Source organism: Tasmannia lanceolata, unplaced genomic scaffold (genome assembly GCF_043159265.1).
Source record: "Tasmannia lanceolata isolate RefF3 unplaced genomic scaffold, GAP_Taslan_0.1 ptg000020l, whole genome shotgun sequence".
In the NCBI taxonomy this organism is placed as follows: Eukaryota; Viridiplantae; Streptophyta; class Magnoliopsida; order Canellales; family Winteraceae; genus Tasmannia; species Tasmannia lanceolata.
This window is the reverse complement of record NW_027518697.1, coordinates 29,670,295-29,683,625: the sequence shown is the minus strand read 5'-3', so window position 1 is coordinate 29,683,625 and position 13,331 is coordinate 29,670,295. Positions and strand designations below refer to the sequence as shown.

The following is a 13,331-nucleotide window of genomic DNA, read 5'->3' as shown; positions in this document are numbered from 1 at the left end:
AGAATTGAGCATATTGGAATCATCAAGGGTTTGAATTTTCGGAATTCAAAGTGGGCGGGCTTATGAGATTTGGCCAAATGGATTCAGACATGCGACTCGGATTGTGTTGGGATATGACTTGGTTGGATTGGGTTAATGGTTAGGGTCAAGTGAGTCGGGTCTAAGTTAGGAGCAAACCCGAGACTAGCCATGGTCTAACTAGGAGGAAGCAGGGTACAAACCAGGGTGCGGACCAGGGTGCACCAGGGTGCGAACCAGCAGGGAACCAGGGTGCGAACCAGCAGGGAACCAGGGTGCGAACCAGCAGGGGAACCAGGGTGCAACCAGCAGGGAACCTGGGTGCAACCAGCAGCGAACCTGGGTGCAACCAGGGTCTAACCAGAGTGCGAACCAGCAGGGAACCAGGGTGCGAACCAATATCGAACCAGGGTGCGAACCAGTAGGGAACCAGGGTGCAACCAGCAGGGAAGCAGGGTGCGAACCAGTAGGGAACCAGGGTGCGAACCAGTAGGGAACCAGGGTGCAACCAGCAGGGAACCAGGGTGCGAATCAGTAGGGAACCAGGGTGCAACCAGCATCGAACCTGGATGCAACCAGCAGCGAACCTGGGTGCAACCAGGGTCTAACCAGAGGCTAACCAGGGGGAAAACAGACCCTACATGCTTCCTAACATGGTTTTTCTTTTAAAGTAAAAGATATGCATGAAAACAGACCCTACATAGAATTGAAATAAATGCCTACCTCTTTGGAAACCCACTTTGTGTTTGATTTTTCTTTGATGTTAATTCCTTGAAGATGATTCCTTGCTTGATAATGACTGCTTTTGATATATATCACCCAACGTATAAAATCACCCGATCCGGCAAGGATGGCCGAACCCTTGAAGAGATGAGGGAGAGGGATGAATTTTCTAAGAGAGGGGTTCTTTTTTCTTTTCCTCTTGGATGGTGGGATGAGAGGGTATTTATAGGAGAATGGGATAGGAGGTTAGGTGAGGTTAGGTGGTTTTGGATGGTTAGGATGAGAGGATGAGGTTAGGTAAGGTTAGGTGGGGTTAGGTAAGGTTAGGTGAGGTTAGGTGAGGTTAGGTGAGGTTTGGATGGTTAGGATGAGAGGAGAGGTTAGGTGAGGTTAGGTGAGGTTTGGATGGTTAGGATGAGAGGAGAGGTTAGGTGGTTTTGGATGGTTAGACCCAGGTCAAGATCTGCCATTGATCTAACGATTTACGGAAATCGGGTCTCGGAATGGAATCAGGGTCCGGGCTATGAAGTGACCCTAGCTTATTTTGTCCCGATTGATGATCCGTAAAGTCAGATCAAGATATTAATGACCTAAAACATATAAATCAATGATAGAGGGGGTTCTCACATGGATTTAACACACTAATTTATTTGTTGATTAAAACAAAACAAAATGGGGTGTCTACAGATGCCCCTCTTTGGTAGAGATGACGTAGTCATTGAATACCAAAGTTAAAAATGACAGAACCATTTTGCGTAGCTTTAATCGACAAAGGACTCTCTAGACACAACGCACCTTAACATAATGCAAAACCTTAGATGAAACCCTAGAACTTGAATAATAAAAAAAACTCGATGCGGCGCCGTTCACAAACGGGCAATTAGAGAATGAGATATCATTTTCGAATGGATTCTGAAGGGAAAGGACAAAGATCGCTCTCAAACAGTTTTTAGAAGGAGATGAGACGCCGCTCACAAGCGGGTTCAACGAGGATAAGAAGCATTCCCAAATGGACTTGGATAATGAGGCACCGTTCACAAACGGCCTCAAGGAGGATAGAAAACCATTCACAGATGGACTCGAGAAATGAGGCACCGTTCACAAACGGGCTCAAGGAGAAGACAAGACCATTCACAGATGGACTCGAGAAATGAGGCACCGTTCACAAACGGGCTCAAGGAGAAGACAAGACCATTCACAAATGGACTCGAGAAATGAGGCACCGTTCACAAACGGGCTCAAGGAGGACGATACCATTCACAAATGGATTCGAGAAAAGAGGCACCATTCACAAACGGACTCAAGGATAAGACAAGACCATTCACAAATGGACTCGAGAAATGGGGCACCATTCACAAACGGGCTCAAGGAGAAGACGAGACCATTCACAAATGGACTCGAGAAATGAGGCACCGTTCACAAACGGGCTCAAGGAGAAGACGAGACCATTCACAAATGGATTCGAGAAATGAGGCACCGTTCACAAACGGGTTCAAGGAGAAGACGAGACCATTCACAAATGGACTCGAGAAATGAGGCACCTTTCACAAGAGGGCTCAAAGAGGACATGAGACCATTCACAAATGGACTCAGAAAATGAGACACCGTTCACAAACGGGTTCAAGGAGAAGACGAGACCATTCACCAATGGACTAGAGAAATGAGGCACCATTCACAAACGGGCTCAAGGAGGACATGAGACCATTCACAAATGGACTCAAAAAATGAGACACCGTTCACAAACGGGTTCAAGAAGAAGACGAGACCATTCACAAATGGACTCGAGAAATGAGGCGGCCCCCGTTCACAAACGGGCTCGAAGAATTTAGAGATTTTTTATGAACTTGAATTTGACGTAGAATTGGATTTGATGAATTTGAGGAATTTGAATTTGACGTAGAATTAGATTGTATGGACTCGAAGAGAATGGAATAGCGTATTTTTACGGAGTTCCAAAGAAATGAGTTATCTTATTTGTATGATGCTCAAAGGGAATAAGTGAACATTTTGAATGGACTTAGAAGAGAATGGAATACCATATTTTTACGGAGTTCCAAAGAAATGAGGTATCATATTTGTATGATGCTCAAAGAGAATAAGAAAACATTTTTGAATGGACTCAGAAGAGAATGGAATACCATATTTTTACGGAGTTCCAAAGAAATGAGGTATCATATTTGTATGATGCTCAAAGAGAATAAGAAAACATTTTTGAATGGACTCAGAAGAGAATGGAATACCGTATTTTTACGGAGTTCCAAGGAAATGAGGTATCATATTTGTATGATGCTCAAAGAGAATAAGAGAACATTTTTGAATGGACTCAGAAGAGAATGGAATACCGTATTTTTACGGAGTTCCAAGGAAATGAGGTATCATATTTGTATGATGCTCAAAGGGAATAAGAGAACATTTTGAATGGACTCAGAAGAGAATGGAATACCGTATTTTTACGGAGTTCCAAGGAAATGAGGTATCATATTTATATGATGCTCAAAGAGAATAAGAGAACATTTTTGAATGAACTCAGAATGAAATACCGTATTTGTACGGCTTCCAAGGAAATGAGACATCATATTTGTATGATGCTCAAAGAGAATAAGAGACCGTAGTTGTATGGATTCGAAGAGAATGGAACACCATATTTTTACGGAGTTCCAAGGAAATGAGACATCACATTTGTATGATGCTCAAAGAGAATAAGAGAACATTTTTGAATGAACTCAGAATGAAATACCGTATTTGTACGGCTTCCAAGGAAATGAGACATCATATTTGTATGATGCTCAAAGAGAATAAGAGACCATAGTTGTATGGACTCGAAATGAAATACCGTATTTGTACGGCTTCCAAGGAAATGAGGTATCATATTTGTATGATGCTCAAAGAGAATAAGAGAACATTTTTGAATGGACTCAGAACAGAATGGAATACCGTATTTTTACGGAGTTCCAAGGAAATGAGGTATCATATTTGTATGATGCTCAAAGAGAATAAGAGAACATTTTTGAATGGACTCAGAATGAAATACCGTATTTTTACGGCTTCAACTTCGGTTGAGATGAATTAATGAATTTGACAATGAAGAATTTGGAGATTTTTCATGAATTTGAATTTGACGTAGAATTGGATTTGATGAATTTGGGGAATTTGAATTTGACGTAGAATTAGATTTGATGAATTTTGGGAATTTGAATTTGACGTAGAATTGGATTTGATGAATTTTGGATTTTTTATTATTTTTTTTTGGATTTGATGAATTTTGGATTTTTTTTTTTTTTTTTGAACTCAATGAAATCGGGGATATTATAGATCGTGCCTGACAAAGATATCGGAAACTAGGACTTTGACGAATGATGAAACGGCAAACCTTAGGAACGAAGAACCATTACTAACAAGAATGGATCAGAAACACTTTTATGAAACTTCAACAAGATTTTTCTCAAAGAGACTGCTGGTCTTGTCTTTGGGGATTTGGATAACTGAAACCTTGAACAAGACACTTGAAATTGGTAATCTAGAACAACGGCTCTCTTGGATATAACCAAACTAACTGGAAGGAAATTCTGAATTTTAACGGTTCATCTTTCTGAGAAATTGGGTCGACCATCATTGCATCTGAAGCTCTTCCAAGCTTAAGATGCCTTCCTGGGGTATGACATTTTTATGGAAGCTGGGCTTTCTGATGTTTCTACTTCTGAATTCTTCTGAGTTGATCTTCTTTGAAATGTAGCTGTTTGACTAGATTCTCGAACTCTTTCAGGTACAATCGCAGGGAGCTGACGAGGTCGGGCCTCCTTCACCGAGACAGTTGCATCATTTGGACATATGGATGACGATTGACTCCTTTTAAAGAGAAAACTTAGATAAAAGACACTAGTCAAAGGATTGAGCAGCTCTGAAGGAGTGAACATAGAATGACAAAGATTGACTAACTACACAGACAGACACGGTAATGCTTCTGACTTAGTTAACATTTTATTTGGTAAGTCCATCCTTTCGAGGAATTTTTTTTCAATTGGTAAACACTGGACTTTTTCCTTAAAACAGTAATGCTTCAAGGATTTAATTACGACCCCTAAGATTGCTTAGCTTCAATGCCCCCAGTTTTGAGGATGTCATTTGAATTTGCTTGAACTTCGGTTGATCCTCAGTCTTGATACCGGCTGTAGCCTTCTTATAAATTTGCTTGAACTTCAGTTGATCTTCAGTCTTGATACCGGCTGTAGCCTTCTTATAATGATTCTCTTACCGTGACCAAGTCACCTCTTCAGGGTTTTTAACTTGGCGGACCGTGCTAGCCTTAACTTTTGCCTGAACCGCCCTTCTAGGTTTTCGATTCAGCAGGCTATCCCCTTAGCTTTTGCCTAAGCCGCCCTTTCGGGTTTTCAACTTAGCAGGGGAATGATCTTAAATTTTGCCTAAACCGCCCTTTCAGGTTTTCAGTCTAGCAGATCTTCAAACTCCATTTTTTTATTCATCATCATTTTTTTTCTTTTTGTGTTTCGGGACCTAGATCATTAGTTCTGAACACCGGAAGGACTTTATAGGTAGGATAGGGCTTTTCAAAGAATGGCTTAAGGTTCAACAAAGATTTCGACCGAACCTGTGAACATGTTGCCTACATATCCCAAGGTAGGAATCAGGTCGTGTGTAGTTTAGGGCGAATGCCCCTAGTTTGAAGATAGATTACTTGAAGGTTAATTGATTTTTCATTTTTCTTTTCTTTCTGGAATAATTGACTTCTCTTCTTTTGGAAGTTGTCCCTCTTTTTTCTGAAAGGATTGAATTTCTTTTTTTTTTGGATCGATTGAATTGCTTTTCTTTTTTGAATTGACCGAACTCAGTTTAACCGAGCTGCCTACGTACCCCAGTGTAGGGATCAGGTCTCGCGTAGTTCGGGGCGAATGCCCCTAGTTTGATGGGTTTTCAAGAAAATTTCATTCAGGCTCAAAGGGTTTGCAAACAGGTATTTGTTTTGACATTGGGTTCTGATTTTGGGATTTATCGGCCAAAGGAGGCCTTTCGATGTTCAGATTGGGAGTCGATCTAGCTTACTAGAGTCCCTCTGGTACTGATTATTTATTTTTTATTATTTTTTTTTCTTTTTTTTTTTCGGAGTTTGACGGCATTTCCAGGTAAGAGATAATTGATCTTCTTCTTTCAAGATTCTAATACGCGATTTCGACTTTCATAGAGCGAAACTTGTTCTTTGACATCCTCCATCTATGGATTTGTAACTCTTGATATCCGATAATCACTTTTCAATGCTTGCTCTTGAACTTCTTATCTTGAATTTGTTGGCTTCATGCTATGAGTTTGAGAACCAAGGTTATTGATTGGAAATATGAAAGTTGTTTCCACTCCATGCCCCTTGCATAGCATATGATATTCACTTCATTCTTTCTTGAACCTTCTATCTGGGTCTTTCTCTTGGCATTAATGGTAACGCTTACCGGACCATCTTTTTATCCTCAAAATGGGTTTACCAACTCTTCACACTCTTTAGAGGGTAATGTATTTTCAATCGGCATTTACTGGATCAAGGTTTCAGTGCCAGTGTTTACCACTTCAATTTCATCTTTGAAAGGCTGAGATTGGCGCTCCTCCTCTTGTTCAAGTAATCGTTGTGACTCAAGTGGAGTTTCGTCAATTTTGTCCTCATTTGAGGAGGGAGTCTTATTTTAAGATCAGAAGCACACTTAAGAAACGGACACAAGTGAATTATTGGGACTTCCAATTTCATTTAAAGAGAAAGTTCTTACATCTGACAACCTATTCTGAACATGCTCAGGATTCACGACCCTAAAATAGAAAAATCAAAAGATAACTTGCCTGGACTAGGCATTGACCTTGAATTGTAAGACCGGACTCAACAATTGTACTGACCATGGTGACTGACTCAACATAAAATAGTAAATGACTAAAACTTTAACTGCTGCAACTGTCTAGCTTCGGAGGCTCGGCGAAAGCTGGCTCACAAGTAGTTGGGACAATAGAATGAATCCTAAAGGACCAAGACATGACAATGATGACAGATTCGCATAGGGGAATGCCCTTAGTTCAAGGATTATGAGAGTAAACTCTGAAGGATTTAGCAGAAATATTCTTGAAAAAGGTTGCCCTTAGAGGAGGAAGAGACCAAGGGTACAGGCAAGATTGGATCATCAAGATTGCACGATCAAATGATTGAGACACAATTTCTGCCAATGAAGACACAATCGAATCCCACAAGAGACGAATGATAAACACATGATCAAAATGTGAGATTGCATAGGACTATTTTCAACGGATAGATCATGAATGACTAATCCTATGAGATCTTTGGAAATGATGGGATTTATATCCTAACCCCAAAGAAAAAGTTTTTAGTCTTCGCACATTTTAACAGTGTTACCTGAAGGCATCAACCCTAATCCTAATCTAGCGGAGTGGAGAGAGGATCTCGACTCATGACTTTGTTTGTGTACCTAGGACCGATCGTAGCCATTGGAAGATGGACTACGGCCTAATCTAGACACAAATGGGTAAGATATCCTAAACTAGGCTCACACATGTGGTGCACATGTGTTCGTATACTGCATGCATGTGTGGGTTAATCTAGGGGTAAGGCCAAGAGTCCCCTTAGCGCGAATCCATGTTCGATATACTGTACCAGTGTCCGGCGTATCAGTACGTGAACAAGAGATCCGTTTACGCACCATAAAGGTACTAGGCTAAGGGTGGAATGCTTCTCTAGCACAGAGGCACCAGGTGATGAAATCCCAGTCAACCATGCTAGATAACACTCCGGGTTCCTAAAATAGGATGCGTGTGCATGTGAAATGCAAGGGTTTAGATGCAAGTGATATAAGTGTGTGCAATAAGTTTACGCAATCTATGATGCCTTCAGGTTTTGTTAGATTGAGTTTAAGTAAAATGTGATGAGAAAATAAAACAAGACAAACTAATCTAACAAATATAGAGTTTTTATGAGCCAGTTAAATTAAATTCAAATGAATTATCTTTTGGAATTTTAATGAAGTTAGGTGGTCCCCAGCAGAGTCGCCAGACTGTGGTACCCTGATCCCGCGAGAGGGGTGTGGGGCGCGAGCCGCCGCTCTCTCTCTCTTGGTCTCTCGTATCCACGCGATTGGCGTGTGCATTTTATTATTGATTTGAATTAATCTTTCCTGTGAACTTGGGATCACTAAGGCAATTCGAATTCCACACGAAAGAGACTGACAGAGTCGCCACCTAGATGTGGGATCTAGGACCCGTAATTAACCAGAAATCTAGACTCGCTACCTGGTTACGAGAATGGAAGGTATGGGGAGTTATCCACCACATGCACCATTCTTGCCCGATAATCGGTCTTCGATTCCAAAAGCTAACTCTTTTAAATTTATTTTAAATGGCTCATTCAACTCTATGTTAATGTGCGAACTAAGTGACATGCATCCTATGATCTAATTTCAATGAGAATCCTAAATGTGTATCTTGATTTATTAATTTGTCTGGATTCAATCTAAGTGAAAGTTCTCCTAGAATTCTAATTTCATGGAAAGTCCTAAGTGATTTGATTAAGTATTTACAAGAAAATTAATATACAAAACACCACAATTTGTTGTGGTGCCGACTCGCGGGTGGTATGCCATCAGACATCCAAGCTGCCTACGTACCCAAGCCTCACTGGGATCAGAGTCGACGTAGTTCGGTGCACCTAAGCTAAGTTACATATGCCTAACTCAACTAAGACACCGACCTAGACGGGATTGACTGTTTCAACAGTTTTAGGAGAAGTTATTTAATTCAAGTTGAAGATTTTATTATCTTAGGATTTCATCTAAGATGCTATATGATTCTCATCTAAATGCAAATGGTCCCTTAGACTAATGCAGGTTTGCCTTACATCCTAGTTTACTAGGCTTGTCCTAGGGAAAGATTGGGTGACTAGTGTAACTAGACCTATGGCACGGTTGCTATACATAGCAAGCGTCCGTGATGAGGCTGGACTCCTAACTCTAGGACTCCCTAAAACTTAGGACACAACACGACACGTCACCATTGTTCCTAAATTGGGCTCTAAGGGTTCTTACGACGGAAACCATAATCCAATGGTTCCGAGAGACACGAGATGAATCGAGATGATGAATAGTGTGAGGGAATGGGAAAGATAGAGAAAGGTGCGACTGAACTTGGGAGTGCCAAATTGCCTACGTACCCCGTGATGGGGATCAAGCCACACGTAGTTCCACTGGGGAGGTTGCTTGGATTTTGGAAAACAGGTTTGGTATTTGGATCAGGAATCGGGTTTGTATTTGAGCATTGGACTTGAGATTCAAAAACATTGATATAGCAATGGGATTTTGGAATTGGGAATTTGCATCAAAGAATTGAGCATATTGGAATCATCAAGGGTTTGAATTTTCGGAATTCAAAGTGGGCGGGCTTATGAGATTTGGCCAAATGGATTCAGACATGCGACTCGGATTGTGTTGGGATATGACTTGGTTGGATTGGGTTAATGGTTAGGGTCAAGTGAGTCGGGTCTAAGTTAGGAGCAAACCCGAGACTAGCCATGGTCTAACTAGGAGGAAGCAGGGTACAAACCAGGGTGCGGACCAGGGTGCACCAGGGTGCGAACCAGCAGGGAACCAGGGTGCGAACCAGCAGGGAACCAGGGTGCGAACCAGCAGGGGAACCAGGGTGCAACCAGCAGGGAACCTGGGTGCAACCAGCAGCGAACCTGGGTGCAACCAGGGTCTAACCAGAGTGCGAACCAGCAGGGAACCAGGGTGCGAACCAATATCGAACCAGGGTGCGAACCAGTAGGGAACCAGGGTGCAACCAGCAGGGAAGCAGGGTGCGAACCAGTAGGGAACCAGGGTGCGAACCAGTAGGGAACCAGGGTGCAACCAGCAGGGAACCAGGGTGCGAATCAGTAGGGAACCAGGGTGCAACCAGCATCGAACCTGGATGCAACCAGCAGCGAACCTGGGTGCAACCAGGGTCTAACCAGAGGCTAACCAGGGGGAAAACAGACCCTACATGCTTCCTAACATGGTTTTTCTTTTAAAGTAAAAGATATGCATGAAAACAGACCCTACATAGAATTGAAATAAATGCCTACCTCTTTGGAAACCCACTTTGTGTTTGATTTTTCTTTGATGTTAATTCCTTGAAGATGATTCCTTGCTTGATAATGACTGCTTTTGATATATATCACCCAACGTATAAAATCACCCGATCCGGCAAGGATGGCCGAACCCTTGAAGAGATGAGGGAGAGGGATGAATTTTCTAAGAGAGGGGTTCTTTTTTCTTTTCCTCTTGGATGGTGGGATGAGAGGGTATTTATAGGAGAATGGGATAGGAGGTTAGGTGAGGTTAGGTGGTTTTGGATGGTTAGGATGAGAGGATGAGGTTAGGTAAGGTTAGGTGGGGTTAGGTAAGGTTAGGTGAGGTTAGGTGAGGTTAGGTGAGGTTTGGATGGTTAGGATGAGAGGAGAGGTTAGGTGAGGTTAGGTGAGGTTTGGATGGTTAGGATGAGAGGAGAGGTTAGGTGGTTTTGGATGGTTAGACCCAGGTCAAGATCTGCCATTGATCTAACGATTTACGGAAATCGGGTCTCGGAATGGAATCAGGGTCCGGGCTATGAAGTGACCCTAGCTTATTTTGTCCCGATTGATGATCCGTAAAGTCAGATCAAGATATTAATGACCTAAAACATATAAATCAATGATAGAGGGGGTTCTCACATGGATTTAACACACTAATTTATTTGTTGATTAAAACAAAACAAAATGGGGTGTCTACAGATATGACTAGCTTATCTAACCCTCATGTTAGATGCCATTATTGTGGAATAAATGGTCATTACCAATTCCAATGTGCATCTAAGATTAGGGTTTGTGGTGGAACCAAGAAATCTTGGGTTCCCAAAGCCCCCATATGATCCTCTTCATATGTGCTTAGATTAGGGGCTTATGCTTAATATTGAATATCTTTTTATGGTTAAATAGACCCTCTTGTATTGAATTTGTTTTCCAAATAGGGGGAGTTCTTTGTTTGTCTTTTTCCTTGAAAAAGGGGGAGCTTAAATTGTATATTTCATCCCTTTGTTTCTCTATTACCCCAATCTTTTTAATTGATGCCAAAGGGGGAGAGAATTCTAGTGTAAGGAAAATATGTATGCTTTTATTGGAAAATCTTGTGCTTGTCATCATCAAAAAGGGGGAGATTGTAAGCCCAATGGTTTCCACCTTGGCATTCCCATCTTATTTTGATGATTCCAATACACAAGTGATTTATGATCACTAATGTGTTTGATTGTCAAAGTTGTAAATCACATTGGTGCTAAGACAACATTGCTTGGATTGAAGCCAAGAAGATCTCATTGGACCACATCATGAAGGCCAAAGTCATCAGAGTCCAAGACGAATGAAGACTTGAAGAATCGCATTGAAGATCAAAGTCATTTTAGATTGTAAAAGATCCAATCTTAAATTAGATTTTAGAGGCATAATTAAGTTAATCTCACACACCCTAAATGTATAAGAGATTGTCTTTGTGGAGTTCCAACACCTTGGAACCCTCATAGCAATCCCAACTTAGTGTAGAGTTGGAAGCCGAAGAAACAAGAAATGAAAATATGCTTGACATAGGCTTCTCGGAACTCCGAGACATTCCTCGGAGCTCCGAGAAATGGTCCAGTAGCATTTTTTCCATTTTCTTTTTGTATTCCCGGAACTCCGAGATTTTTTCTCGGAACTCCGAGACCACTATAACGGGAAGAAAAATAGCCGTTTGGTTTTTTGCCAGAATTACCACTATGCCCCTCAAACGGTCATATTTGGTTTTTCTATATATATGGGCATTCTAAACTTCCCAATAATGAATCCTAACACTCTAAAAACATACTTAAACATCCTAAGAGTGATCAATACTTGTTTATGCCTCTCATCATCTAATATTAGGATTTGGATCATTAGGCTCAATTTGTACATCTTCTACAAAGTTGTAAACCCTTGTGAGGGATTTTTCTTTCTTTCTTTCTTATTCAAGAAACGTGTATTGGGCGAGTGTTCGGAGAAGCGTAGCCCACTCTTCGTGGTGAAGATTGCCACCAAGGTTAAAGGCGGTCGGAATTGTAAACGGCATTGATCTTCGCTGAAGTTAAGAAGATCACATAGTAAAGCCATCAACGTGTTTGGCTGGTGGAGTGGAGTAGGCCTCACGTTTTGAGGACCGAACCACTTTAAATCTCGGGTGCACTCTCTCTTAAACTCTTGCTCTTTATTTGCATTGCACCTTTAGATTTAGCTCGTGTGCTTGAATTTTATTGTTGATCTCTTAATCTTCTAAATTAGATTTGAGTTTTCAAAAGGTTAAAACTTGCTAAGCAACCTAATAATTTTCACTCATCATAGTTGTCATTTCGGGACCACCCTTGCAATTTCATCTTGTTATTTGTACAAGGGTTTGATAAAATCAACTTAAAATTGGCAAATTGATTTTAATCTTCCAACTAATTAAGCCAAAATTTTTAATTAACCAATTCACCCCCCTCTTGGGTTGTCACACTTGTATTTCACACATGAAGGAACGAAGTTCCTTGAACCACGGGAAAGAGCCAAGGCTCTCTTTGCAAAGAATATTCCAAAGTTTAGCTTTACTCAAATCTATCTTTTTGTCCCTCATGTCATTACATTATATAAACACTAACTTAAAACATAAACAATTAATCTCAATCTTCCATCTAAAGCAACAAAATAAAAGTTAGAAACATGGCTAAATAACCCTAAAATAAAAATCCCATAATAGATACGGAGCACATCCGTAAATCATTCATAACTTCATTAAATCACATCCAAATCACGCGATCATGGGCTTGATAGACAAGTAATCGAAAAAAAACTTTCTAATGATACGAAAGTCAATCCAAAGAAACATGATTCGATGCTTAATGCAACACACGTCCCCGCCATTAGGAAGTTTATTTTTAAATGAGTGTCCTAGTAAAAAAATAGTGTACAATATTTGTAAAGCTTGTATGGGGTTCTATTATCAAGCTGAGGTTAAGTTTTTTTAAGAAAAAACACTTGTAAGGGGTGCTGTTATCAATTTGGGTAGGGGAATTTAATTTTGAGATATTAATTATTAATGGTTGCTAATACTTAGGGTGGGGAGAGATATTTGGAAAGTGGTTAGTTTTAGGAACTTTCTCAAAATGAACTTTTAGAAGGTGTTGTGATCGCATGGGTGTGTATGTAGCTTTTCCCAAATTTTGACTAAATCAGGTTTTCCATGAAATTTTGGATCGGTGTGTGGCTGAGAGTTTTTAGGAACTCAAATTGTTTTCTCTTGTGGATTTTGTTAATTAGAGAGAGAGATTTTTAAAAAATCTTAACGGGAAGATCCCTTAAATTAATAAGATGAAAACGTCCACAAAAAGGGTAGATTGAGAAAATGTGGGGTGGAGAATATTTAATTGGAAAATTGGTAAGATAATTTAGGTGCCCTCTTACTTGGGGATTTTATGATGGGATTGAAGAGAGTTGTTATTGTAATTGAATTCGTTGGGAAGAGGAGGATTTGTAATTTAGTGGG

The 13,331-nt window shown here is 40.6% G+C and overlaps 1 long non-coding RNA gene across 1 annotated transcript; it reads right to left on the bottom strand.

The window, feature by feature from the left end:
• Positions 1–6,465: 6,465 nt before the first annotated feature.
• Positions 6,466–10,427, bottom strand: LOC143854981 (uncharacterized). The gene is made up of 2 exons (XR_013237647.1): positions 9,854–10,427; positions 6,466–6,944 (listed from the first exon to the last, which is right to left on the bottom strand). It is a non-coding gene; the product is annotated as an uncharacterized LOC143854981 (long non-coding RNA).
• Between the last annotated feature and the right edge of the window lie 2,904 nt (positions 10,428–13,331).